Source organism: Vicugna pacos, chromosome 13 (genome assembly GCF_048564905.1).
Source record: "Vicugna pacos chromosome 13, VicPac4, whole genome shotgun sequence".
Classification (NCBI taxonomy): Eukaryota; Metazoa; Chordata; class Mammalia; order Artiodactyla; family Camelidae; genus Vicugna; species Vicugna pacos.
In genome coordinates this window covers 20,665,029-20,689,478 of record NC_132999.1, presented here as the reverse complement: position 1 = coordinate 20,689,478, position 24,450 = coordinate 20,665,029, and the positions used below count along the sequence as shown (strand labels likewise).

At 36.9% G+C, this 24,450-nt stretch overlaps 1 long non-coding RNA gene and 1 pseudogene across 1 annotated transcript in view; one reads left to right on the top strand and one right to left on the bottom strand.

The window, feature by feature from the left end:
* LOC116283060 (uncharacterized) overlaps positions 1–14,387 on the bottom strand; it is a 63,042-nt gene extending 48,655 nt beyond the window's left edge. The window contains exons 1-2 of the long non-coding RNA XR_012079044.1: positions 14,336–14,387; positions 13,486–13,553 (exon numbers count right to left, since the gene is read on the bottom strand). This is a non-coding gene — a long non-coding RNA (uncharacterized lncRNA). The remainder of the gene's footprint in view (positions 1–13,485; positions 13,554–14,335) is intronic.
* Positions 7,443–8,316, top strand: LOC107033621 (small ribosomal subunit protein uS2-like; annotated as a pseudogene).
* Positions 14,388–24,450: the final 10,063 nt, after the last annotated feature.

The following is a 24,450-nucleotide window of genomic DNA, read 5'->3' as shown; positions in this document are numbered from 1 at the left end:
ACACCGAATTTCTTCTAGTGAGTTTCCTCGAGCTCATTAGATATTCCCTGGCTGATTCTCCTAAGTAATTAGATTTTAACAGGATTTTCAACAGATCAGAGCAATCTCTGTGGGTGCCAATAGAAGAGTCCCCCTCTGGCCTTACTAGCAGGGCAGAGCAGATAACATCCAGGCTGAGAGTTAATAGGACAATTACTGGCCTCTTTTAAATGAGTTACATTAATGCACTTAAGCTAAATGGCTCTGCATATGATTAAATATTAACATCTGCAAAATATGAAATCATGATACGCAATCAAGTTTTGTTGTTTTAATTTCCCCAAAGAAAGATTTCAATTGTTTATATAAATGCCTTTAAATACAGTGTGTTAAACATTTTTAGGGTATACGAATAGAAAGTTGGAAAGCATTCTTCTCGCTTGAGTCTTAAAATATACTGACTTTTAGGATGCCACTTCTGGCTACGATGGAGTAACTAAAAAAGCAGACAAATACATGGAATAATAGTTTTCAGCCATGAGACAACAGGCAGTGCAGAAGTGATCTCTGAGAGAAGGAAAAATAAATGAGGTGGTCTCCCTGAGTTGAGAGACAGCGTTGAAAATGTGGGGAAGCCAAGGTGGCCAGAATCACAGGACAGAGTGCCATGGAGGAGAGAGTGCCAGAGCAGCAAAGAAGAGAGCTCTGAAGCCCTGCAGAGAGTACCCCTTAAGTCTCATACAGAGTTGATCAGCACACATGTACGCGGAAACTATCCGAGGCTGGAAAATGAACCACTGGAAAAGAGCAGGTGGAACAATTTTCAGAGCTCACACAGGGCTGGGAATAGTTCACACTCCCAACAGCCAGGGTGAAAAACAAAAATAAAAACCTCGTAATATATAAGGCAACAGGTAGAGACCTGAGAAAGACAGTGTCTCAGTAGCAGACAAATTAGACTAAAAGTTGCTCTAGTCCGCCCTAACAAAATTTAAAGGGAAATCTCAAAAGGATCAACTTATTTCCACGTTACCTGAATGCCCTGGGATAAATCTCAAAAAATATTTATAGGAATACAAAAGAATCCAGCACTAAACAACATAAAATTCAGAAAGTCTAGCACCCAAATTCGCTAGGTCTCATGATAGGAGGAAAACATGAACCATAATGAGGAGAAAAATCAATCAATAGAAACAAACCCAGAAATTAAACAGATTAGAAATTAAGAGAAAAGAACATTAAAACAGCTATTATAAATATACTCCATATATTCCAGAAAACAGAGGAAAGCATGAACATGGTAAAGAGAGACACTGAAGATATTAAAATGACCTAAATCAAACTTCTAACAGTGAAGAATACAGTGTCTAAGATGAAAAACACATTTGATAGGATTAACAGTAGTTTGACACTACAAACTGGAAAAAGAAAATGAACTGTGGGACAAGTTCAAGCAGTTTAATATGTGAGTAACTGGAGTCCCAGAAGGAGAGAAAAAGGAAGGGAAGAGAAAAACCACTTGAAAAAATAATGACTGAAAAATTTCCAATTTTGATGCAAATTATATACCCAAGAAACATGAAGACACATCAAAGGATACCATAAATCAAGTAGGCTAAAACATATTTTTTAAAGTATTTTTAAAATTTATTTTATTTCATTTTATTTTACTTCATGGAAATTAGGTTTATTTATTTACTTATTTTTTAATGGAGGTACTAGGGATTGAACTCAGGACCCCATGAATGCTAAGCACACTCTCTTATCACTGAACTGTCTACCCTCCCCAAAAAAACAAACTTTTAAATGCATTTTAAATACATTTTAAATGTCTTTAGCAAAAAACCAAAATATATTTGTCCAGACCTGATCCAAAGTCAGTGCTGTGCTTGGTTCCTATGACACTGGCCCATAACATTTTCTTCTAAGAGTAATTTTTAACCTAATACAAACAGTCAATTTTGCCACAAGTATGAAAAATATTTCAGAAGTTTTATAATTAATTTTATTCTTTACTTTTTGACTTTATATAAAGAGATGTTTCCTACTCTTATTATCATTATAAGGTCACCTAGTCTTATGCCCCAAAACATTACTATAAAATAGCAAATCGGCCCCCACAAGTGCAGAGGCAAGAGCCTGAACCAACAAATAAGTGCTGGCAAGACTACCTCTATCCCTTAACCAGCTTTTACTCACTTGGATAAAAGAGGGCATAACATTAGTGAGAGAAACTTCCCACTTCCCAGGTCTTAACAGTATCACCATAAAATAGTTGCAGGTTCGGGTCTTCATAATCCTGAGAGAAAGGGACCCTGTGTACATGGAGTGTCCTGACAAAGAGGTGATAGCCTTTTCTTCCATGAGAATCTAGCTAGAGGCTTAGTTTAGATAGTAAGGGGGGGAATTCCCTGACATTGGAATGGATTAAAAACAAAAATAGAATTTTCTTAAAGTTTTTCATTCAAGCTCTGCTCTGGATAACCGTAGTAAAATCTGGCATACACCTGACGTGTCTTTTTTATGAGTCTGTGAACACCTGATTGGTTGAAATAATACTTAAACTTTTTAGGCTGAGCCACAAGCTCCACTAACTCTCAAAAAAGAAAGCTTGGAGCATGCCTGTAACCCACTAAACGTGAGAATATTCAGAGAGCCTTTTTGCGTTGCCTTTCACCTGTTTCTTCTATTTGTTCATCTACAAGTTTATTTCTGTAATTGTATTCTCCTTCACGCAGTTTCTAAATGTCTGTATCTCGTTTTATATACTTGAAGTGTTCCAGAGACCTTAGATCTAAACACAACTTTTTTTTTTCATTCTAATTATGCTTAAAGGGCATTTGGGGAACTTATGCAAAAGATTTCTTTGAGTGAATTAATCATTTTCTGAATTTTTTTAACCTAAATCTGATTTTTATACATCAAATTTACTTCATACCATAAAGCTTCACACAGATTCTGTAAATATTTCTGGATTTAAAAATCTTACTGGAGCACACAAAACTAAATTGTTAGTATTATTTGCAGATCTGGATGGAAGGGAACTATATTCAAATATCTTGTAATAATCTATAATGGAAAAGAATCTGAAAAAGAATATGTATTTATATATAACTGAATCACTTGGCTGTGCATCTGAAACATTGTAAATCAACTATAGTTCAAAAAAAAAGAATGCACAATTGGCTCAACTCTTTATTTCTCTTGAGGTGAGCCTACCTACAGAAAGCAGAAATCCTTTGCTTTTCCATGTTAAAAATCTAACCTCAGCAATTCTTCCATGTAAGAAAGCCCAGGACCTAGTAGGTAAGTAAGTATAGCTAATGTCAGGATTTTGTTAGAAAGCCCATCTGGCACCCACACTAAGTCAACATAGCCTGTATCTGTAATAAAGACGGCATTTTGGCCTCAGCATTTATTCTTTTTTTAGAAATCTCTCAAATTATTCAGAAAGAAGAAGAGCGAGCTGTTATCTAATGCAAGTCCTTTCAGAGATCACCAGCATAACTGCAGGACAAACCCTTGGTTTCTATTATCTCTACCATTTGAGAGGCCAGGAGAAAACATGAACCTTAATGGAGATAGAATTATCCTTGCTATGACTGCAGTAAATGTTTGTTGAAGGGGAAAAATATGGAAAAAGAAGATATACCATATATACCCAGCTTTAATGGAAAGCCTATTCCTGCCATATACATTAGAGAAATTGTTCAAGAATAGTTCATCCATGTGAAAATATTAGCACTGTAATTCTGCCAAGGTCAGTAAGACCTAGTGATTTGCTGAGATATCACCTTCATTTCACCAGGTAAATAAAGGCTCCTTTTTCAGTATGTCCTATCCAAGAAGACACTCCACAGCAACAGTTAAATTATGAATACAGCACATATGTTCCATACCATATCATTTACAGCACAATTTAGCATAGACATAATGCTTTGTAACAAACTACAATACCATTCACAAAATGCATTTAAATAGCATAATTTAGTTCATTAAATTCAGTCATTTACAGTAAATCAAAATCATCATAGGAATTGAAGAGAGTACACAGTTGTTTGTTTGAATAGTTAAGCTAGGTAAGTCAATTTCTTTTTGAAGGTCAAGGACAGAGTTGTTTCCATTTTCTGTTATAAAAGAGATACAGCAGGTGTCAAAAGATAATTTAATGTCACCTCAAAATGATCAACCCTCTTTTTTTTCCTCCCCCCGCTTCTCTCTCTCCTGGTTGCATATCATATTACTGCCACTCCTGAAATATATCCAATTCGCTGAAAACATTTTATACATTACTTAACTAGAATGTGTCCGCAGATTTTACAAAATCTCAAATGTATAATTTCTACAAATTTTTAGCCAAAAATACGTACATTTGGCCCTGAGAAGGGTTCAAACACTTGATCACAATACATGTAATTGTCTGTTTGTCTGTTTTTCATACTATGTCGTAAGCCCCTTGTGGATAGGGGCCTAGCCAATCATATTTAGATTCCTACTACCTAGCACAATGTTTGTTGATTATAAATTCCTTGAAAGCAAGGGTTTTTTTTTTCTTCTGACCCCTACCATAAAGCTTCACACAGATTCTGTAAATATTTCTGGATTTAAAAATTTTACTGGAGCAGCTTCCCTCAGGATATATCTTGTAAGCACACAAATTCAGTAGGTTTTTTTATTGTCTTAGTAAACCAGTGCCTAGAATAGCAAAAGGAAGTAAGAAAAGAGAGGACAGCCTCCAGGATTGAACACAAACTATTTGACCTATCTGACTGCTACACTGTCCAGTGGACTCTGGGCAGAAGCACATTCCAGGGGGACAACTATGTCACCACCTTACACAAGTCTTTCTCTTAGCCTTTGCCTGGAATGCTTTCACCACAGACTCAACAATAATCAACAGTATGAGGATTTCAGCTCTAGTAAAGCTACTTTAAGGCCAGCAAAATCTAGGCAGCATTCATGTGCTCAGCATTTATCCAGGTATTCCATAACCTTACGCAGTAGCCACTGTGTTAATTGCAGCGGACGTGGACTCAAGACCTGAACTCTGTCTTCAAGATGCTTAGCATCTAGCAGGGTGCACCATCAACAAATCAGTGCCTGAGGTAAGCACAAGTGCTCAGAGAGAGCGCACACTATCTCGATAACAAAAGGATACCAATTCACTCTATTCAGCGCTACCCACCCCCAACAAAGAACTGATTTCCATTCTCCTCCCTTTTTGATAGGGCAGGTGATACACTGGAGGAAGTCAAGGGAGAGCTGCCAGGTGGAAGGGCTGCCTTCTCACACTTCCTCCCCTCAGGTTACCTTTCCCCTTTCTTAAAAAGGAGGGAGAGCAGGAAAGCATATTGGAAGATTAAGGGAGAAATTGTTTTTAATTGAAAGTAACTGTATTGCCGGGGTAAGTATCGCTGGTTTGAGAAACCATGTCAGAGTCCATTACCATGAACAGCCTTTAACTGTATTAACTCCCTACATGGAGAATATCAAAAGCTCCACAGAGCCCAAGCAAACTCGTACAAACTCCTTAGGCTGCATTAAACACCTCTGTAACCCGGCTTCAGTCTTGTTTCTTAGTAGCAGATTTCCTTAATATCCATTTCCCTCTTCTTCTATCAGTAATAAAACTTTAGCTGGAAATATGGCCACACAGAGGAAAGATTGTTCCCCGGTTTCCTGTGCAGCTAGGTGTGGCCATGTGACTAAATTCAGGCCAATAGGATACAAGTGGAAATGTCAAGAGGAAACTTCTGGGAACCTAAGTTCCCAGAACCTAAGGAGACAGCAGATGCATATCTCATCCTGTTAACTGGACATGCCATACCAATCCTGGATTGCCTACCTCCAGACTTTTAACTAAAAGAGAAATTATTTTGTATCTTATTTCAGCCACTAAATAAAGCCACTATTTGGACACTGTTATTTGCAACTTCCCTTTCCCCCAGGCCTTTTCCTAGTGGCCTGCTATGAGCCAGGGACTGCGCCAAGTCTCTAAGTACCTCACTTTACTTCATCCTCACAGATTCCCTGTCAGGTAACTACTATTATTAGCTCCATTTTACAGATGAAGAGACTGAGACTTAGAAGGTGAATTTACTTGTTAACAAGAGGCAAAGCCAGGTTTTTAAGCCCAGACAGTTTGTCTCCAGAGGCCACGCTCATAATCTCTGTAACAGCACTGTCCAATACAACTTTCCACTGTGATGAAAACCCTCTATACCTGTGCTGTCTAGCACGGTAGCCCCTCACCACATATGGCTGTGGAGCACTGGAAATGCGGCTAGGACAACTGAGGACTGAAATTTCTATTTCATTTCATTTTAATTCATTTAAATTTAAATAGCCACATATGTGTTGGATGCTGCCACTCTAAAGACTACGTTGAAGCTTTAGAAAACTGCACCAGCATGCTTTGTACTGACCAGGAGCACAGTAGATGTTTGCTGCAATTTGCTGAACTGGATTGAGGTGAACATCAACCACACTAAACATAATCTATACAGATGGGAAAAATACTGAGAAACGTAGAAACTTTAACAAATTCAAGGACAACAAGAAAAAAGATGAAGTTAAAGCAACAACAACAACCACCAAAAACAAAAACATAAAAACACTCGAGCTCAGTATTTCCAGCAGAAGAGAAGAAACTTCAACTCATTTTGTCCTCACTTAAGCAGAGTCTGGGAAGAGGTTATGCCAAGATGGGCGATTATATGACATATAAAGCCAGTTAAATAAAGGCTGGGCTGGCATCCATTTACAAAAACCTCCAGAGGACACTGAGGTTTCTCATGCTGTCTTTAAAGAATCTGTCTGTAAAAGGTTGGGATGGGTCTCACTAGGCTGGAAAGAATAAGTCCGGATCACTTTATTTAACCACAATTCATCACAAATTCCATTTTTCATTTCGTGGGGAAATGACAGAAACTCACTCTTGGTTACAGCAATTCAGAGCAAAAAAAGCCTTCTCTTTATACTATCAGTCCAAAATCTAAATTTTAGGCCCCTTTGGAATTTTTCACTCTTGCTTTTACCCCACCGAGGTGGAGCACTGAAAAGTGCAGTCAGCGACCCACGCTGTTAAGTGAGCTCCTCCCAGCCTGGCCATCACGGGTGTGACCTTTCACCAGGCCCTGGCATAAGGCAGTGTGTCGTCTCCTGGAGCAAAGCCAGAATGTAAGATGAAAAGCCACATGCAGAGGATGACGCAAGGGAAATAATCATGACTCTTGTACTGAGAGCCAGAAAGAAATTCGAGGTCTTAGGCACACTAGTTTCTAAGCCTGGGTGTTTTACTCAGCATAAAACTCCCTTAACATTTTATTTTTCAGGGCTTCCAGCCACAGAAGAGTAAACATACTAGCAATCAAACTTTGGGTGTACCATTTGTCACCACCCAGAGGGGGGTCCAGATGGTGTTGTCTCGAGTTTCCATAATAACTTAAAGGGAAATTTTCACAATGTCGAGAGTCTCTGGTGTCTTACAGATAGGGAAGGAGGATGTCCTTAAATTTCTTGCAGCAGGAACCCACTCAGGTGGCACCAACCTTGACTTCCCAGTGGAACAGTACATCTACAAAAGGAAAAGTGGTGGCCTCTACATTATAGATCTGAAGGGGACGCAGGAGAAGCTTCTGCTGATGGCTTCTGCCATTTTACCATTTAAAACTGGCCGATCAGTGTCATGTCCTCTAGAAACACTGGCCGGAGGGCTGAGCTGAAGGCTGCTGCTGCCACTGGGGCCACTCCTGTTGCTGGCTGCTTCTCTCCCAGAGCCTTCCCAAACCAGATCCAGGCAGCCTTCCAGGAGCCGCATCTTCTGCTGGGTACTGATCCCAGGGCTGACCACCAGCCTCTCCCAGCGGTGCTGGATGTTAACCCACCCACCGCTGCTCCCGGTAAAACACAGTCTCTGTGCCCTGTGGACAGTGACACCCTTAAAACAACAAGGGAGCCCCCTCAGTGGGCCTGATGTGCTGGATGCTGGCCCAGGAAGTTCTGCACACGTACCATCCCTCGTCAACACCCGTGGGAGGTCGCACCTGATCTCTGCGTCTACAGAGGTCGTGAAGGGACTGAAAAGGAAGAGCAGGCCACTGCCGAGAAGGCCATGACCAAGGAGGAACGGCGGGGTAAGGGAGTCCCTCCGGCTCCCGAGTTCACTGCTACTCCTCCCAAGGTCGCAGACGGGTCTGACGGCGCAGGTGCCTCTGTGCCCCCCCCCCGGCAGTTCCCTGCAGAAGACAGGCGCCCTCGGTCTTCACTGAGGACTGGTCTGCAGTTCGCACCGCTCGGGCCACTGAATGGGGAGGAACAACCACTGAGCAGTCTTAAGCTGTCCTTCCCCAGGCTCTTAAACAGGAAACAGAAATAAGGTGGATAGAAAATAAACCTCAGTTTCTTTAAAAACAAAAATAAAAACAATTTGGGTATAAAGTGTTTATACTGTTCAATTCAAGGGCCCATTCAGTCCAACAAACATTTTTTTAGTTCCTACTATGTGACAGTAGTGCTGAGTGCTAAGAGCACAAAGAGGAATACAATGACAAATACAACAAACATTGAGAAGTTCTGTAACAACATCTTATGAAGGACAAATATTTTTTAAATCACTGCCATGCCTTACCTATACTGTTTCAGGTAAGCCTCAAAAGCCTCTTATGAGATTGGTATTGTTATTCCTGTTTTCTTCAGGTGAAGCGGTTGAAGCTCTCTAAGTGATTAAACAGCCTACCTGTTTGCACAACTGGTAACTGCCACAGCCCTGATCCAAATCCAGGCCTATCTATATCCAAAACGTGTGCCCTTCTCACCAGGCCACTCTCTTCCCCCATCCTTCTCAAACACAACTGAAAGACAGCATACTCAAAGATTAGCCCCCAAAATAATATCAAATATCTTCGGGGTCTGTGACAGCTTGGTCTCTCACAAGTTGAAATAACTACTACAAACAGTAACAATGACTTACTGAAAATCTACTATGCCCAAGCACTTATCATATTTGACCCCCAGTGTCACAGTTATCCTGTAAGGCAAATATTATTAATATTATCATACATGTTTAAAAAATAAAGAAACTAAGTCTCAGGGAAATTAACTGGGTTGGCCAAAACCACGTAACTACTAAAAGAAAAAAATCAATATTTGGACCCATTTAGTTCAATACACTTTCTACTAACCATTCTGCCTTGAATAACAAAGACTCTGAAATCAGAGTAAACTCTGTATTTAATATAAGATCTAGTCCTTTTTAAGGAGGGGAAGGACCTTCTCACTTAATTATCTAGTAGAAGGGGATGGGTTTAGAAGCAGAAGCTGATTAAGACATGCCTAAGAAAGAGTAAACCAACCAGGTTCCAAGTGGGAGGGCAGAAGCCTCCATGAGCATCAGGAGTGTATCAAAGGTTCCCAATAAATAAAATATGGGTTAACCTTGCCAAGAGTAGGAGAGGCACAGGAAGCTGGTGCCAAAAAATATCTGATTTTGAATCCTGGCTTTGTTGCTTACTATCTGTGTAATTTTAAGCAAGTTATTTCAACCCCTTTGGACCTCATTGTTGTTTTTGTATCTGCCAATGTAGCTTATTCAATTTGCTAATGTGAAGTGCTTTGCAAAAAGGATCAACAGTTTTAAGAACCTACAGTGTGCCAGGACCTGAACTGGAGTTGGAAGTTGCGATGAGGCTGAGAAAAGATTACATGCAAAACCCCCTGAACACTAACAAGAACCATGAGGTCACTTTTAATGGTACCCCTTTCTACAGAGACGGAAACTCAGGTCTGGAGAAGCGAAGTACTTTGCCCAAGGTCACAGAGTCAGTATGTGTTGGAGCTGTGACTTGAAGTCAGGAGCCTGGCTCTAAAGACCCCACTTTTACTCCCTGTACTGGGCAGCTCTGGAAAGCCAGGGAACAACAGCAGGAGCAGGACCGAAACACGGAACTTCTGGAAGCTGGCACTCTCTGGAGAAAAATGACTAGACTAGAGTAATGAGGGTCAAATAAAGCACTGGGCTAAAACCAAGTATGAAGGCAGCAACGTGGAGGTTACAAATATCACTAAGGCAAGATGAGAGCTCAAAGGAATGGGCTGATAACAAATAGAAGAACCCAAAGGAAAAATAGGGGAAAGACAGAGGAAGAAAGATACTAATGCAATAAATATATGGAGATCTCTGTACCAAGTTGTTAATAGGGAAGGAATTGTGATTGGGAGTGTGCTTCATGAAAGAAAACTTCTGGTTTTCTTCTTCAGCATGATTTAATTCTGATCAAGGAGCAGTGTCACTTTTGTAATTTTAAAACTAATAAAAATAAGAATATTAATATATATCACAAAAAAATTTTCAATAGATCTAGGTGGAAGAATGAGGTAGAGAGGTCAAAAATCCAAATAATAAGGTTGGCACACACAGCAGGGGATCCAAACCCCACTCACCTATTGGATTGGAAATTGGGGAGACACAGACCAGAATGGCAGAGCTGGAAGGGGCCTTAGACTACGTCTAGCCTCCACCCTCATTTCATTTTTTTTTGAGGGAGGAGGGTAACTAGGTTTATTTATTTAATTATTTTTTAACAGAAGTACTGGGGATTGAACCCAGGACCTCAGGCATGCTAGGCATGTGCTCTATCACTTGAGCTATACCCTCCTCCTGACCCTCACTTCATTTTTTTAAGTGAGGGAAACTGAGGCCCAGGGAGAGAAGAGTAATGAGTCCAATGTCACGTCATTTATTTGTTGCACAGCATAGACATAAACTTGGCCCTAGGTTATAAGGCAGTTCAGACTCTACAGATTAAAATAAGAAACAGGCTGGGATGGAGGAATAAATGCCAAAGAGAATACACTTCCTGACAACAGTCATTTAAAAAAAAAAAGTCTAAATTTAGAGCCAACATTCCCATGCACTTGTGAATGTTCAGAAGCCCTGTGGTCTTCTCAGGGATCTTCCTGCTTTGTAGAACAAGGGAACCTTTAGGGGAAAGGGAAAAGATGCCTGAGTAGAAAAATCAAGATTTTGTGGACAAGTATTCAGAGCCCACAATGCAAAGTGACTGCCTTTTCTCTAATAAACATCCATGAAACTTCAGGTGAGTCATTTAATCTCTTTCAACCTCAGTTTCTTCATCATTTGGAGTATCTCTCCAAATAAGGTTGTTGTTGTAGAATCAGGATTTCCCAAGTTGAATTGGCAAATTTCTGAGTGATGGGGATTGGGGAGTTCCATTGGTGCCTGTGTTTGCATTCTCTACCCATCATCCTGGAGATTCAAGGTGCACATGAAATGGACATTTGCTCTTTGTGACTGCCCAGTGTCTATTCATCCTATTTCCAGCAACTGCCTCTGCTGTTCATTTGGAAATCAACCCTTCTCTACTCTCAGTCCATCTAGATCCTTTGGGGTTGACGTCCATGCCCTGACACTAAGCGTGACAGATGACCCATAATCCAAGTGAGGCCAAAGGATGGCACACCTCCCACCTCCAGATGATGCTGATTGAGCAAGGGTGGGGGCAGTGGTGGTGAGAAGAGTATATCACCTAAAAAAAGCAAAGTCAGAGTGAATTCTCAAGGCTTTTACTGAGAGAAATGCAAATCAAAACTAAAATGAGGTATCACTTCACACCAGTCAGAATGGCCATCATTAAAAAGTCCACAAACAATAAATGATGGAGAGGGTGTGGGGAAAAGGGAATTCTCCTACACTTTTGGTGGGAATGTAATTTGGTGCACCACTATGGAAAACAGAATGGAGATTCCTTATAAAACTAACAATGGAGTTACTATATGATCCAGCAATCCCACTCCGGACATACACGCAGAGAAAACTCTAATTCGAAAAGATACATGTACCCCAATGTTCATAAGAGCACCATTTACTATAGCCAAGTTGTGGAAGAAACCTAAATGTCCATCAACAGATGACTGGATAAAGTTGTGGTATATTTATACAGTGAATACTACTCAGCCATAAAAAAGAATAAAATAATGTCATTTGCAGCAACATAGATGGACATAGAGATTATCATACTAAGTGAAGTAAGCCAGAAAGAGAAAGACAAATATCATATATCACATATGTGGAATCTAAAAAAAAAAAAACACACAAATGAACTTATTTAGAAAATAGAAACAGACTCAGACATAGAGAATAAATTTATGGTTACCAGGGGTTAAAGAGGGTAGGAAGGGATAAATTGGGAGTTTGAAATTTGCAGATATGAACTACTATACATAAAACAGATAAACAATAAGTTTATACTGTGTAGCACAAGGAATTATATTCAATATCTTGTAGTAACCTATAATGAAAAAGAATATATGTATGTATATGTATAACTGAAACATTATGCTGTACACCAGAAATTGACACAACTTTGTAAACTCACTATACTTCAAAAAGAGAGAGAAAAGAAAACAGAAACAGACTCACAGACATAGAAAAAAAATGTATGATTACCAGGGGAGGAGGGTAGGGGGATAAAATGGGAGTTCAGAATTTGCAGATACTACTATATATAAAATAGATGAACAACAAAGTCCTACTTTATAGCACAGGGAACTATATTCAATAGTTTGTAATAATCTATAATGGAAAAGAAATATATATATGTAGATATAACTGAATCACTATGCTTTGGGTGTAAAGCATAGTGATTCAGTTATATCTACATATATATATTTCTAATTTCTACATATGTATATAACACTGTGAATCAACTATACTTCAATAAAAAGATAAAAATAAATTCAAAGCAAGAAGATAGAAGTTGTTAGCAAAGATAAAGAAAAAATAAAGAACAACCTAACAGAGATGAAGAATAAAATAACTGAAATGAAAAATATACTAGAAGGAACCAACAGTAGACTAAAAGAGGCAGAAAAACAAATCGGTGAGCTGGAAGACAAGAGTAGCAGAAATCACCACCACAGAACAGAAAAAAAGAGAAAAGAATGAAATGAAATGAAGACAGTTTAAGAGACCTCTGGAATAATATAAAGTGCACTAGCATTAGCATTATAGGGGACCCAGAGGGAGGAGAAAAAGAGAAAGGGACCAAGAAAATATTTGAAGAGATAATAGCTGAAAACTTCCCTAACCTGGGAACAGTCACCCATGTCCAGGAAATGCAGACAGTCCCATCCAGGATTAGCCCAAAGAGGAGCACACCAAGACACATTATAATTAAAATGTCAAAAAAATAAATAAAAACTTTTGTTGAGAATACCAGGATAAAACTTCTCATTCATTTCCACTGGATTCACACTTGGAAGAATGTAGCCCTGGAAGCTACTGACAGCCCTTCTGCCCAACAGACAAGCTTATTCAAGAATAAAACCACACAATGGAAGGTAGAGCCAAAGAGTAGAGCTATGACAAGTTCTAACTGTATCATTTTTGGCTTTGAAATTTTAAAAAATAATAAAATCCTGTTATTAATATCCTGAAGAAGGAGTATAATTGAAAACACTTTAGGGAATGCTAGCCTAGGTGATTACCAGCATGCCTTCCTGATCTGGAGTTCCATGACTGTGAGGCAGAAGGATCTTCAACACCAACTGACGCCCTGGAAGGTAAAACATAGAAGCTAATGTGAACAGTTTTGAAAACACATTAAGCAGCTATATAAGCCAAAGATGTGTCCTATATACTTCCCACCAAAGTAGTAAATTCACAGTGAACTAAAGATACTTACTACCACTCTGATAAATAAGTGTTAGTTAAATAGAGTTTATTTAGGGGCAAAAGTTGAAGTAAAAGAGCCTGTGTACCTTCTTTCAAATATACCTAGATTTTTGTGGGGTTTTCTTCCCACTAATTTCTTCTTCTCTCCTGAGAGGGACCATCTTCTCTTGTATATTTTTTTAAATCATCCATGAAATAATATTTTCTCTAAATGATATTAACTATATTATCAGTGTCCCATACAGTTATAATTCTACTATGAAGTGAATTTTTCTTGAGAAAAATTGTTCTCAGCCAGAGCACATGAATTACTTTCTTAGCATTAACTTGGTCTGGAAACAGTGTGACATTTGGTCCTATCAAGTCTAACAAACTTCACGATTCACTAGACAGCTACTAAATTTCAAGCACAGCAGCAGTGTTTAGAGAAAATAAATAGATCTTAGCATCTTAGCATATTTTTAAATGTATAAAATTCTTTTAGAAAAATGCGAAGCATCATACAAGCAAAATATTAAATAAAACACTGAAACAATAACCCATAGCACAGATGCTGCACATTTTCAAGCTTCCAATTTCTAAATCTTAGCAAAATAGTGGCCGGGAGGATAAAAGATGGGTTTGAGAATCATAGTGATTGAAATATGAATCTTCACTACTTACCAGCTGTCTAGCCTTGACAATTAAGTTCTCTGGAATTCTTTTTCCTTCCCTGTAAAGTAAAAGGATAATTATGCATTTCTAGAATAGTTGTGAGGATTGAGATAATGCATGTAATGCATCTAGTTCAGTTCCTGGCACATAACTGGTACTCAGTAAAAGGAAATTGTTAAAATTACTTAACCTTTCTAGTGTATTAGGACTAGGAGAAACAGGTAGAAACATCCAACAGAACTCTTCCAGTCATAAGTGACCAAAAATTCAACTCAAAGCAGATTGAGCAAAAAGTGAGATATATTATTTCACACAGCTGAAAAAGCCAGAGGTAGATTGTTCTGGCTTTCATCTAAACTTGGTCCAGAGGCAGCCACCATCTGCCTCCAGCTCTCAGCTTCACTTTCCTCCATATTGATATGCCACAATGAGGCAATGTAACATTCAGCAACTTCATGCCTACATCCTACCTGGTTTTGTTCCAGCCAAAAATAAACAACAGCTCTTCCTGGTGACTTTCATTTGAGTTTTGAGTTTTGGAACAACTTAGGTCTTAGGTCCACCCCTGAATCAACAATGTTATTAGGAATGGCAACTATGTGAGGTAATAGATGTGTTAATTAACTTGATGGTAGTAATCATTTCAGAATGTTTATGTATATCAAATCATTATGCTATACATTTTAAATATACACTATTTCTCATAAAACTGGGGAAAAAATAAAGGCATTAAAATAAACAATGTTATTAGGAGGATTTAATACTCTGGCTGGGACTGAGTCACACGATCCATTCCTAATGGAGCCCCGCCAACTACATGGAAAAAAGATGGTTCTCCAAAGGATGTTTGGGTAGAGCTCAGACATAATGAGAAGCAGAAAAAAACAAGCATCTGTGAGAAGATAAAATAAAATCCTGTAACAAACTAATAGTAAAACACCAAATAAGAAAGCTGACATTTTAATGTATTATTCTGAGTAAGCAGTTTGGCACATGCATGTTCTTTTTGCCCAATTCCTCTTCAAGAAATGTATCCTGTAGATAAATCACACCAATGTCCAAAGATGTTATTTAAAAGATGATCATTGAAGCACCAGTTGTAACAGCAAAATACTGTCTATTGATATGAAAGTTGTTAAATTATTATATTCATAGGGAAAAATATTGCACAATTATGTTTTCATGAGGTAGGTCTATATGTTCTGATATGGAAATGTCTATAGTATGTTGTAAAGAGAACAAAGCAAATTGCAAGAAAATAGGTAAATTTGGTCCTGCTTGTGTAGATGATTAAAAATATCTGGAAGAATATCCAAAAGATGATATACTGCTTATTGCTGGGGAAGAAGTACTAGGGAGTTAGGAGTGGCAAGAAGACATTTACTTTTCACTTTATACCCTGTGGGATTTTAATTTGTTTATCTAAATACACATGATTTTTATTACTATAAAAAGTCTAAAAAATACCTGTTCATTTGACAGTCTATTACCATGACTCACAGTTTTCACCACTGGCTCTAAAGGAACAAAAATACTTGCTTTACATGTGCTGAAGAAATTTATTAAATTACTAAAAACATATGTAAATGGGATTTCACCATGAGACTCTATATACTTCCAAAAAGTATACAAATCTTCTTGTTAAGAAGCAATATAATATTGTCATGCCAATCTAGCAAATTATCTGAGCTACTGAATCAACTTGGTTCATTTATTTACTTTGTTTATCGGTCAGACCAGCCCATCACAGGATTTTGCCACTATAAATTGGCCCCTGGACTGACTCGTTCAGGCAGGAAGCAACTCCATCAAACCCAATAATTAATCGGGCAGTCCTCCTCCATATGTCGCAATGACTATTCATTAAAGCAATGCATATGGCTCTTACCTACATGTGCTAGCTTCTTGCTTTTATTCATGGTTCAACAAATTTATGAAATTTAGATCCAGTGGAACAAAGTAAAATTAGTACAGAAGACATTATGATTAGGCTGACAGTTTGAAATTAGAAAAGGAAAACTGAAATTGAGAAGAGATCTTGCCATTAACAGTAGAAATGACATAGCAAGCATCTTCTGATTGCCTTCTATGTGCAAGGTACAAGGCTAAACTCTAGAAACATGAAGAGATACATATGACATTGTCTATGCCCACAGTCTTACTTTTTGTAAGTGAAATGCATCATACTGTATATATTATATATACTATAAGAACTACCGTTAATCTTAGAGTATTATCATGGACTGAATGTTTGTGTTCCCCCAAAATTCATATGTTGAAATCCTAACTGTCAATGTGATAGTATTGGGAAGATGGGGCCTTTGGGAGGTAACATGTCATGAGGGTGGAGCCCTCATGAACAGGATTAGTGCCCTTACAAGAAAAGAGATGAGAGCTTGCTCCTGCTCTCTGCTCTTTCCTCCATGTAAGGACACAGTGGGAAGCAGCAGTCTGCAACCCAGAAGAGGGCCTTCACCAGATTCTGGTCATACTGGCACCCTGAGCTCAGACTTCTAGCCTCCAGAACTGTGAGAAATAAATTTCTGTTGGTTATAAGCCACTCAGTCTGAGGTACTTTGTTATAGCAGCCCAAACTTATATAAGACAAGTATATAGCATACCATACCATTTTATAGAATAAAAAATGAATATTACCAAATTGAGTTGATAATGCTTTGGTAACTTAGTTATTCATAATATAATTTCCATATAATTTATTTTAAAATATACATAAAAAGTACAAAACCAAAACAATGATTTTGAATTTTCACTATGAGTGACATATGATAATAATCATAATCGTAATTATGGCTAAGACTTACCTAGTATTTACTATGTGCTAGGTACTATTCTAAGTTATATATAAATATGTATTTCATCCTCACAAGAACTACATGATGCGAGTAATTTACTATTCCTACTTTACAGATGAGAAGACTGAGATGCTGAGGAATTAAGTAATTTGCCAAAGGTAAATGTCAGGGTCAGACTTCAAAACTAGGCAGTCTCACAACATTTTAAATCAACAATACTTCAATTAAAAACAAACAAACAAACTAGGCACTCTTGACTCCAGAGCCCATGCTGAAAAACACTATGTGAATGTACAATATTTATTCTTTAAATTATCACATTGTCCATATTTTTAAGAAGAAAATAGAAGGCAAAGAATAGTAAAGACACGATTTCTTCCTCTATTCTGGAATCCTGCATATCCTTTATAGCTTCAAGCTATGCCTTGCACATAATAGACAATCAATGAATGCCTGTCCTATATTTGTGATCTGTATTCCCCACCTGTCTTCAAAACCCCTGACCACATGATTTTTCCCTAGTCTTCTAGTAGAGAGGGTTGGTGGCTCTCTCCCCAGAGCTCCAAGCAAGAAGTAGAAATAGTGTCTGAGATAGAAAGTATGCAATAGAGCAAAGAATCAGCCCTGACTCTTTGTAGTTATATAACCTTGGATAAGTCAGTTCACTCTTCTTGGAAATGAATATTCGTTTCCAAGGATGAATGTTTTTCAAATGAAAAAGTTGGATAAGATGATTTTCAAACTGTGCTCAGAAGGGAGACGAGGAAGCATATGAACAGGTGTGACCTCTTTGGCTTCAAGGAGAATATCTCCCCCTTGAACCTGTTTTACATATTAAATATAGGAGATTTTGTTTGAATAAAGGAACTCAAGGCTTTACAAAGTTTGAAGACCACCGGATTTGATCAAATTCTTAAGTATTGCCTCATTTCAAATATTCCATCCCTCTTGACTGCACAGGCACACTCCAATACGTCAGACTATTTGTCTGTTCAAGAGATATTTTAATCGAATCTTAGAATTCTTTCCATCATTGCAATTCTGGATCTATCCTTTCAAAAAAAAAGAAATTGATTTTTTCCCCTCCACTCACATTTATCAGTCCATTTTTGGGGGAGTTCATCTTGCCACATCCTTAAATAAGTAAATAGGGTAACTGCGGTAATTGCCTGACCTGCAAAGTGTATAGAACTTCAAGGCTAATGCTCTTGGCACAAGATTTTTCGCTACAAACAGCAGAATTCCTCCAACCCTTTGCTGAGGCATCGGTTCAATAATAAGAGAAAATCATGCTATGTACTGAATTACTCAAAAGAGAATTATCAGAGAGTCCCCTGATGGTCTAACTATGGCCAAACTGTACTCCAGAAAGAACTGGTCTTAAAGAACTTCAGGAAAGGCTTCACTAGAGATATAGTAGAAGAGCCAAATATTTAACAACAATAAAATAAACCATACATCCAAGAACTGGTACGCTCCTACCCCAAATGTTGTGCTAATTCCTTATGTTTAACTTTATAATTCTGAACTTCCTTCCACATGAATGCAAAGAATTGTTTCTATGAAGCCTATCCATTCTCTGAAATTCCTTTAGTCAGTTTTCATTAAGGACTGTCAAATACATACATCATTTAAGGACTTTTAAATTTAAATTTTATTGAAGATACATTACATATGGTTTAATATTTCAGTTCAGTAATGGCCATCAGCAATAAGCATTACTCCAAGAGTGGGATTAATTAAATATTCTAGCAAACACAGTGATCCAAATAGCAAAGAAAAATCCTGGGCACTGAGCCCAGTTTCTCCACCCTCTCTTATGCTGTGGCTCATCTTGCTCTCAGATAAACTAGACAACCAACAAATCTTTCATCATTATTAGTGAATGTGTAGATGTGCGATAAATGATCAAATTCTTCTTCCAAGTCACCTATTAAATTTTTAAGCAGAAAAAAAAATTGCATCAAGTCAAATTGCTCCATAAAAGGGTATTTTTAAAACCAAGGAGAAATACAGTTGTCAGAAGTAAAAGGTAACTCTCCATGATAATCAGCAGTTTTCTTCTAACTTTACCACTCCTCCAGTGAAAGATGCTGCTGTTCTATAATTATAAATCTGTCTTTGTTATGTTATGAAGTTTTAAAGTATTTCAACTCTGTATATTATAGAGAATATGAATCTCAGCTCCACAGAAGCCAAGATTCAGAGCAAACTCATGGTCCTGGTCCCACAGAGCTTACTGGTTTTATAAACTTAATTACCCACTCCCCTCAGAAAAAAGATGTTATGGTTTTGCATGTACCAGTTAAGACTGATGATGTTCCAACCTTGAATCTTAGCTTTACATCTGAACTTCCTGGTTTTCATTATCTTAGTCTATTTTAACTTCGAGATGATGGGAGAAGCTCCAGGAAGAACATTTACAAAGGGCTTTATTCATCAAACATTCGTGTGGTTCATTTTCTTCACTCTCTCTCTCAGCTCCCAGCAGCTGCTACGAGGGGACACCATAGGTGCATCTAACCCAATCAAAAATGACCTAGCAACACGTCCTGTTGTCACCAAATCTGCGTTTCTGGGACACAGTGTACCTTAAATCTCATCCTCATGGTTCAATGAGGAGGCTGTTAACAGGGCAAAATCTTTGAAGCTAGAGCAGCTGACAAATGAAACAAAAAGTAAAAGAGCAGCAGCAGCATTACATCTACGTAGCTGAAATAATTTTCAAAGCACAATCAAACACATTAAAAAATTTTAATTCTATCTTTCCAATGAATTTGTAAGATGGTTATAATCTTAAATCACTTCTGTGAGCTTCAGAATCCCCACCTTTAAAATGGGAATAATATTTAACAGGGGTGCTGTGGGGCCAGAACAAAACAACATGCAAAGTACTCCGTACAGAGTACTCATTCAATAAATGGTAGCCAGTTTACTGTTGTTGTTGTTGTTATTATTATTATTACAAATAGAGGAAACATCACTTAGGGAAAGTAACCATTCCAAGGGCATTCAGTGAATAGACTTTATTGAGGACCTGCATAGAGCTATGAATATAAAAATGTGTAAGATCCCATCTCTGCCTTCCATCTAGGAACTCAGACTCACTCTTAGTAAGAAAGCAAACAAGTTCTAGAACCAAATGCTCTTTTCACTCCATTCTGATGCAAATCTAGAAAGGAAGAGGTAAACTGAGACCCGCATCAACTATTTCTTAGATGAAAATCCTTCTTCCTATGTAGTAATTTTTTTTTTTACTGTGGTTAAGGGCACTCTAACTTAGTGTGCCCTTCCCAATCTGCCTCCCCTCCAAAATCAGGAAATCCTTAATAGTGTGGTATTTTCCCTCTTTGAATGGAGAATTCCTTGCTTTGGTGTATTGTGTACAGTTGACTAAAAACACTTTCACCTATACTAACTTGTCTAATCTAACTAGCTAACTTAATCTTCTCCAATTCCTGTAAGGTATGAATTACTAAAATAATTTGAGAGGAGGAAATTGAGATACAGCTATGAGTGTCATAATCTAGATTAGAATGAGATCAAAAGCCTCATCCTAGTTTAATTACTAGTTTAAAGCTTGCCCACTAAACTACACTGAACCTGTATTAAAATATTTTTGCACTCTCACCTAAATTGCCTTCTATTTTCTCTGAGTCTGTCACACTCTAATTCTCCTAGGGGTCTAATACTGAACCTTGTATTTGAAGGATTCCCTCAGGCAATATGTTTATTCAATAACCCATGCAACATAATATAATATCACCTTTTCAAGTATGGCTATGACTTTTACATAGACTAGATCCATAAAGAGAGATGGAGAATGATACTTTGCATTTGTTTAGCAGTCTCTCAAAGTGCTTTCATATATATTATTCAGAGAGGGAGAATGGAATTTGAATTTAAGATAGAAAGGATGTTAGAGGTTCCAAATCCAGTGTTTCCTAACCTTCTTTAGGTCACTTGCCCATTTGAGAATCTGACAAAAGCTACAGACCTCATACTCAGAAAAATGTACATATAAGCACATACAAACAAATCTGCATAGTTTCCAGTTACAACTTAACCCTGGAAACTCCCAGGTTAAGAACTAATTTGCAACTCACATTTTACAAATGAGGAAGCGACTATTTATCATGGCAGCATTACTATGAGGAGACAGAGTAAAGATTATTATCCACATTTTCCAGATCTGGAAACTAAGGTCCCAGACATTTCTAGACTTGCCCAAAGTCTTAGCTAGTTAACAGCAGTGGCAGAACCCAAGACTCTGGACAGTCTAGCTTTGTTTTGTTTTTTTTAATTGAAGCATATTTAACATACAACATTATATTAGTTTCATGTGTTCTACTTCTTATTTTTCTAGATCATATTGCCTGCCCACTGCACTATGATGAAATTCCTTCACCATAAGAAAGCCTCCTCCTACAGCCAACAGTTTATTTTACCCTCCATAACTCCTGACCTCCAGTGAAAAAGATCTAAATATAAAAACTGTTCTATTCACAATAAGAAATAATTTCTCAGAGATTTCCAAAAGGTTTTAGTCATCACTGACACATTTAAATATTGAAAGCTGGAAATCAGAATTGTAAACAACTCTGTAACATCTACATTGGTAGTTAAATATCAATCTGGTCAACTTCTCCTTTTAGCAGCAAATGAATGAACCTGAATCCAAGAAAAGACGGCAAAAATGTTAGCACTTGTTTTAGAAGGCGGTGGGAAATTAGTATTGGTAAATTAGAATTATTGTTAAATTAATTTTAAGTATTAATAAATATTTACTGAATAAATAAATGAATTGCTAATAAATATCATTGGGGTTTTTAAGTATTTTGTTTCCACTTTCAAAAATTATATTCAAACTAAGAATACACTCAAATACAGTACTTTTCACTGAAGGTCTAAGTTAAATCAGCAACAGTATATTCAATACCCAACTGTTACACATGAAAACAAATATGCTTTCTAAAATGAATGTTTATTCAGGTTTTATCAAAACAGTCTATGTTGTTAAGACAGTGGTCCTAATTATAATTTTTACATTCTCCCATAGCAATCAATAAATAAATGTAAAATATTTATTGGGAAGAAAATATCTTAGATATGCATAAAATATTTAGATATGTCAAGAATACTATAACAGTTATGATGAATGTTAAATTTTTGGAAGAAAATGGCTGTTATTAACATTTAATTTAACTCCACTAAATTGCATGCTATCTTGCTACACTTGAGATTTCTGTTCCTGAGGAGCAATCTTTATTTGTAAGCCAAAAGCTTTCAGAATATATGTGAGGGTGCCGAGCATTCTGGTTTTTAGGAAGAATAAAAGAGGCTATGTTTTAGCTTTGCTTATTTAGGTTGGCTTTAGTGGACTTCAAGTCTGAATTTTAATGTTTCATTACCATTAGTGTTTTTGTGATAACTGGATGGAATAAGAATTTTCTACAAAACAAATGCTTAATAAAGCAAGAGACCTGTTGAAAATAAATTGGCAGGCAGGTTATGTTTTTAGGATATCTGCACTACAGAAAAGGTATTGCAGCCACTCTACCCAGTGATTAGGTTTATACTGCAATGTGACTCATAAGACTCACTGTACTGAATAAAAATTTAGGCAATTAGTGATCTTATTTCTTAGGAAGAACTGCTTGCTATCGTATATTAACACAGATCTCGCTAAATTAAAATTGCTCACAGTCAGCAAAAATAATTTCTGCACTGTAATGAAATAATGAAATAATTATATGCAAGGGAGGACTTGTGATCTTTTTAATTATTCTATTCTTCATTTTTAAAAGGGCTATTTGAAAACGTACTCTTATAATTGATTGCTATAAATCAGTCACATGTATTCTAAGGATCATAAATATTCTAACTTTTAAAAGACAAAGAAATGCTAAATATTCAACGAAATACTTCAATATTCAGAAAATTTAATCTGGGGGGAAAGGATAGACTGCTCTTTGGAAAATAAAAAAGTAAATTTGTTGTCCCGTGAAAAATGAAATATATTGAATGTCAGTAACAGAAATGGAATTAACAAGAGATCTTTTTATTGTTTTTTAAGGTCATTAGGCTGTGAATTCTATAATTATGGAAATTGTCAGTCCAGTTCTCTAAGAATGTTTGCTCCCATCCATAAGGTAGTGGAATGTTCAATCAGTCTCTCTCGTGGGAAAGTTAGGTCATAACTGTAAGTGTACCAGCAAAATTGAATTAAGCAAAGAGATTTCATTAGTATTTATAGCCAGAAGGCATCTGTAAAAGTACAGGGCAAAGAAGTTATGTGGAAGTCAAAGGAGAAAAAAAAATGGGTTTCTAGTGACAAAGGCGAATCTGAAAGAGATATAAGTGTATAATGAATAAGAGCTATTGAACGCTACTGCAAAGAGGGAGTTGCAAAGATGTCAAATATTGATTTTCTTGTGTATGCCTTTGGACTACATATGTAATTGTTTGGATTTGCTGTCTTCATGGTACAACAATATTTGTTGTCGAAGGTTAAAAAGCATGATGTGAAATAAACTAAAAACTAGAAACATGTTGGAGAATTATAATAATCCTCCACTCAGTATCTCATTAAGAGATTTCTGTGTTTTCTTGCAAAAGAGACTTTTCATGAACAAAAATGTTCTATATTTTTCAAACAGAACACAAGGTCCTTATTATTAATTACATCTTTGAAAATTATTCGACTTGTGGCATCACTTTAAACTAAACTAGTTTCTCTATTTCCTGATTTTTTTGAATGGATATTCTTAAACCATACATCTAATTTTGAAAGTACAGTTAAGCCATACTTTATTTTTTCAACGTGATTACAGTTAATCCAATTAAAGCTAAACCGATAATAAAAATCTGACAATGCCCCTTTAAAAGAAATACTTCCTATAGTATTTTTCTTTTCACTACTAAAACTCCAGAAAGAAAACGCTTCTATTTTAAAGTCTCTATAAGCATATAAATTTAATAACAATTTGCACATTCAAGTAGTCAAATTAATTATCAGGCTAGTACAGTTACTAGATAAACAAAATCCTTTTTCTACTGTTTTCAGAGGTTATTTTCCCTTTGAACATTCAAGTTTTAACAAAGAATAACTATCATAATGCTCTTTTGAAATAACACTCACTTGTTTTTTTTATCTGATTTTATTTGATTATTTATTAGGATCTTGAATCATATTTGTTAATATTATCTTGTTCCCCTTCCTACCTCAAGGAGTTTAAAAAACAACAGCAAGACCCTCCAGGTGGATTTTATTGCACTTAAAACCACAATGACCACAAACTGAAAAAAGAA